Here is a 6,040-nt window from a genome sequence, read left to right as displayed (position 1 = left end):
TTAGTTAATATAGTGAATAATTATTTTTTATCTCTAAATTTGATTGCTCTATTTAATTATTTTGTAATGAATATTATGATTTAAAATACGGTAGAATGAAATATTTATCCTATATCACTACAAGAAAATCATTAAATAAAAATTAATTTTATAGATAAAAATAATTAATTATTATATTGACTAAATTAAATGTTATTTTAGAGACTAAAAAAAGTATTGGTATATAAAGTAGTTTCTATTATTAATAAATAGTTTCTAAACTGGTATCTAATTAGATACCAATAATTTTTTAGTCTCTAATTTTTTTTTTCTCTAGAATTAGTTTCTATTTAATCATTTTTTTAGTGTCATAAATTTAATATTCATACAATTTCTCCTAGTTATCCAAAGAATTAGATGGAAGTTTGAACAATTAATTAATCATTCAATTGAATAACTCAATCGATTAAACATCATTGAACCATATATATGAATCAAATTTAAATATCAATCAATCAAATATGCATTCAATTATCAAATCAAGATTCTATTGATTTCTAAAATAGAAACACAAATTAATATCACAAAATACAAATATGAAATTAGAGAGAAGAACGACCTTAGAGGGTAAAATGATCAGTATAAAACTCATTCATATTGTATGTTCTTGATTTCGGGAATTGAAATACAAGAATTAGTTTTACATGAATGAAAAAACGAAGAACACAAAAAGAGAGAGGACAATGAAAGACAACTCTGAAATTGAGAGAAAAGGAGAGGAAAAGACAATTTCTAAAACAAAAAAACTAAACACATGAATTTTGTCTTGAATAAGTTGTGCACGTGAACCTAATTGATGAGAATCAAATAAAGGAGGCTTTTATTAATGGAGGAAGAGGACATCCACCCTCACATTTGAAGTTCTTCCTTCTAGTCTTCTCAAAATTAAAAGAAGACATAAAATAAAGATGAGGCCCAAGCCCAAGCCCAAGAAGGCCAAAGCCCAAAGAGCCCAAGTCCATCCCATGAGGGGCAAGGCCAAGCTTTGAAATACTCTTGTGTAGTTTTTGGGAGGTGTCATAGTAGAAAAAGGTCACACCTCCCATGTGACTTGTTTTTGGTGGGAATTTCAAATGAGTTTATTTGAAATTTCCCACCTATTTTTCAGCACCTTAGACTATAAATAGAGGTGCTTCCTTTGTAAAATTTAGATTTGAATTGATCTAAAGAAACTATACTCAAAATTGGAGTGAGCATTGGAGAGCTTTTGAGCCTTCTTCTCTAGTCTTATCTTGAAGGACCATGGTTTCCTCAAGTGGCGGCTTGCACACTCATCTAGGAGCATCCATACTTATAGTGGCGTGATCATCCAACCATTCTTCCATCTTCATGAGCATTCTCTTCTCCTTCCTTTCTTATCTTGTTAATTTCCTTGTCTTAGCTTGTTTCCTAGTTGTTTTGGTTCGGCAATTTCAGCTTGTTTTGTGTAGCTATGGTTCATTTGTGTTCTTGGCTGTTTTTCATCTTTTCTTCTTCAATTCCAGCAATTTGATTCGGTTCCTTACTGTTTTGTGTTGTTAATTAGTGTTTTTGCCTTTCATCCATCTCTTTTGGTTCAATTTGACAATATGTGGAACATCCAAATGAGTTTGGGATTTGGTACTAGTTTTTGGTGAGTTCTTGTCTTAGAACAATGATCCAACTCTAAGAAAAGTGTCTCAATAATGTCCAGCTCAAGGTGATTCCTAAGAATGTCAAGAATCATTCTCTATATGGCTAGTGGAATCACATCATGTGGTATCATGAGTCTTAGGTTCATTCTTGTTTAATTGTTGAGTTGTGTGCACTTTATTTCAAGAGCTCTTTTAATTTCTTGCAATTTAAGTTTCTGTTTTAGATTTTTACTTGAGTATTCTTGCTGTTTTTTTTTTCTTTTACACCAAGTGCTTGTGAAAAGGTTTATGGCACTCATAATTCTTATGAGTATGGTTGCTCTTTTGGAATGGCATTATCCTTCCTAGAGTTTACCTTAAGCTTCCTTTCACTTGTTGTTAAAATTTGTGATGTGTCTTTTAATTTTGTAATCATGTCAAGTTTTGTCTTAGTCATGTTATTCCATAATTGTCATTACTTCTAGTAGTACTTTTCTTGTTTTGATTGTTTCTTGCTTTAGTGTCTATAATTTTCTGAATTGATATTGATCCTTTGTGCATTTTCTTTTTAGAATTGAGTTCATACTTGTATTCTAGACCTATACAAGTTCCAATACATCATTTTCTATTATGTCTTTGCTAGTTCATAATCCTGTTTTTTATTCCTATTAGGATTCCTCTGTTTCTGAAAAAAGTGCTTACTGTTTTTTTCCTTATTGCAATTGATTTACTTACTGGAAAATTCTGAAATTCTGGATTTGAGATATTCAAAGTGTTAAAAAAGAATAGAAAAAAGAATCATTCAAAAATACGAAGTACACAAAAAATGATAAATAAAATAAAAAAAGTGTACAATTCTGCCGAAAAAAATACGGTAATCTGGCAGCGATTTTGAAAAATTTATTTCTCTCAATTGGCTTACTGTTTTTAATTGATTCCAGTGCCATTATTGAGTTAACATCTTGAAGTTTCTGTGGTTTAAATTTCATAATCCAGTTCGCTCTACAGCATTCCAGTTAAATCGGTGAATATCAAGCACAGTTTGCATTTTTAAAAAAATAAAATAAAAATTCCAGTAGCTAATTTTTTTGTTTTCTTCATCTACTCTAGTGCTTTTCCTTAAGTATTCTTTTGGTGTGCCTTCTTTCTTCATTGAGTTCTTTATTTTCTTGCTTGTCTTTCATTCATTAATCTTTGAGTTTGTCTTACATATAGTATTCCTTTTGCAATTACCTTTCTTTGCTTATACCTTTTCTTGTTTGTCTTTATTGTTTCATTGGTTTTGTGGTGGTTGCTTTTGAGATTGGTGTGCTTGCTTTGACATCTTTCATTTGAGGATTCCAAGGCCTCAAGATCAGATTGGTACAAGGACATTATTTCTTTGAGAGTGACCTCTTTTTTCTGCCTCCATTCACTTCGGCAATTTCATTGCCAAGCTCACTGTTTTTGCTAATTTTGTTTCTTAACTTGTTTGCTGTTTTTGTGTGTTTGCTGTTTTTTATTTGCAAAATGGCTGGCTATTCAAGTGGTGCATCTTACAAACAGCATTCTCCTTCCAAAGCTTCAGTCCTTGGTGAAGAAGAACATAGAAGAAGGAGGCATCACCATCATTCTCATGAAGAGAGCTATAACCGTGACCAAAGATATCACCAAGTGTTCAACATTGCTTGTAAAAAAGTCCCTAGTTTTAATGGTGATAGTGATCCTAATGTGTATTTAGATTGGGAGACTAAGGTTGACCATTATTTTCATGTGTATAGGGTCCAAGATGACGATAAACTTAGGATAGTTTCTTCATCCTTTTTGGACTATGCCGAATAATGGTGGCATAAAATTGTAATGGACATTATATATCGCAAGAAACCTCCCGTGGTTTCTTGGAATGCTTTGAAAGAGTGTATGCGCGCGAGGTTTGTTCCTCCTTCTAGGAAGGAACACTTGTTGAAGTTCCAAAGGCTTCCTCAAGGACATAGGATGGTAGAAGAATACATTAAAGATTTTGAAACAACTTTGACTAAAATGAATATGCATGCTAATGAAGAGTCAAAGCTAAAATGGTTTGTACGTGGTTTGAGAAGAGATATTAGAGAAATTGTAGAATTAAATGAGTACTCTTCTTTAAAGAAAGTGTTTCGCCAAGCCATCAAGGTAGAATCCTATCTTTTGAAAACAACTTTCAAAAATACTCATGATTATAATTTCTACAACTCTTCTAGGAAGGATGCCAACAAAATGTCTACTCAAAATTGTCCTTCCAATTTTTCCAAACAAACCATGTTTCCAAAGAAAGTTTCTACTACAAATCCTTCTAATCCTAAGTCACCTACCCAACCTTCAAATATCAAATGTTTTAAATGTTTAGGTTTTGGGCACATAGCTCTTCATTGTCCACAAAAGCAAATCTTAATGATAAAAAAGGTAAAACAAGACCTACCTCACCCACCTACCACAAGTAAAAAAGAAAAAGACAAAGAAGGCCAAGTTGACATGGATCTAATCCTTTCACCTCCAAGGTGTTTTCCTTCCTTATCTTTTTCCTTACCCAAGGTTCCTATTTCACCACCATCTTGGTTAAAAATTGTTAGGGATAATTTGTTCATACCTCCTAATGGTTGTCACCATTTAAGAGGTCTTTTTCCAAAACATCACATCATTCCCAAACAAATTTTTCCAACTTGGTCGATTAATAGAACCTCCTTTTCTGAAATCCCATTATTTACAAATGCTAAGTCATGTTTACATTTTTCTTCCACTTTTAATTGTAAAACTAAACTGACTTTGTTATATGCAGGGATTCAGAATTTGTGGACGAATTCTCTCCAACTCGAGGAGTATGATGAGAATCAAATAAAGGAGGCTTTTATTAATGGAGGAAGAGGACATCCACCCTCACATTTGAAGTTCTTCCTTCTAGTCTTCTCAAAATTAAAAGAAGACATAAAATAAAGATGAGGCCCAAGCCCAAAGCCCAAGCCCAAGCCCAAGAAGGCCAAAGCCCAAAGAGCCCAAGTCCATCCCATGAGGGGCAAGGCCAAGCTTTGAAATACTCTTGTGTAGTTTTTGGGAGGTGTCATAGTAGAAAAAGGTCACACCTCCCATGTGACTTGTTTTTGGTGGGAATTTCAAATGAGTTTATTTGAAATTTCCCACCTATTTTTCAGCACCTTAGACTATAAATAGAGGTGCTTCCTTTGTAAAATTTAGATTTGAATTGATCTAAAGAAACTATACTCAAAATTGGAGTGAGCATTGGAGAGCTTTTGAGCCTTCTTCTCTAGTCTTATCTTGAAGGACCATGGTTTCCTCAAGTGGCGGCTTGCACACTCATCTAGGAGCATCCATACTTCTAGTGGCGTGATCATCCAACCATTCTTCCATCTTCATGAGCATTCTCTTCTCCTTCCTTTCTTATCTTGTTAATTTCCTTGTCTTAGCTTGTTTCCTAGTTGTTTTGGTTCGGCAATTTCAGCTTGTTTTGTGTAGCTATGGTTCATTTGTGTTCTTGGCTGTTTTTCATCTTTTCTTCTTCAATTCCAGCAATTTGATTCGGTTCCTTACTGTTTTGTGTTGTTAATTAGTGTTTTTGCCTTTCATCCATCTCTTTTGGTTCAATTTGACAATATGTGGAACATCCAAATGAGTTTGGGATTTGGTACTAGTTTTTGGTGAGTTCTTGTCTTAGAACAATGATCCAACTCTAAGAAAAGTGTCTCAATAATGTCCAGCTCAAGGTGATTCCTAAGAATGTCAAGAATCATTCTCTATATGGCTAGTGGAATCACATCACTAATTTTGGATTTTAATTTGGTCCATAAACCTAATTACAAATGTTCAAGATAAAATTAAAAAAGTCAAATTCATATGGATTTCCATATAAAAATACAACAAATCTGCCTCAACTTCAAACAATAGTAGAAAATATTATAAGACCTCAACTCCAACAAACCATAAGTATATTTTGAAGTCATTGAAATGTAGAATTCAATGTAACTCGAATTTGCCAAGTATGATACATACATAAAAAAAACTTTATGGCCAAAAGAGTAAACAAAGATCTCTCGCTGTCACATATTCGTTTTATTATAGAAAGTAGAGTTGACCAAGTCCATCAACGCTTTCTTCTCTCTCTTGTCATCGACATCTTCAACAAATGGATAATAGAGGGGGACACCTTCCTCTTCTCCAACTTCCCATTCGATCTCAAAGAAACAGACCTATGGAAGATTTTTCGAAGATGGGGAAGGGTGAACGATGTTTTCATATCTAGAAGGTTGAAAATTAAGAAGCAAAGGTTTGGTTTTGTTAGATTTCACAGTGTGCAGAATATTAGGGAGTTGGAGAATCAGTTGAATACAAGATTTAAAGCACTAGACAGGCTTTAAAGCACTCTAATTGATCTCGATGAAGCA

The sequence above is a fragment of the Phaseolus vulgaris genome, chromosome 4 (genome assembly GCF_051622355.1).
Source record: "Phaseolus vulgaris cultivar YP4 chromosome 4, ASM5162235v1, whole genome shotgun sequence".
Taxonomy (NCBI): Eukaryota; Viridiplantae; Streptophyta; class Magnoliopsida; order Fabales; family Fabaceae; genus Phaseolus; species Phaseolus vulgaris.
Note: the sequence above shows the minus strand (reverse complement) of the source record.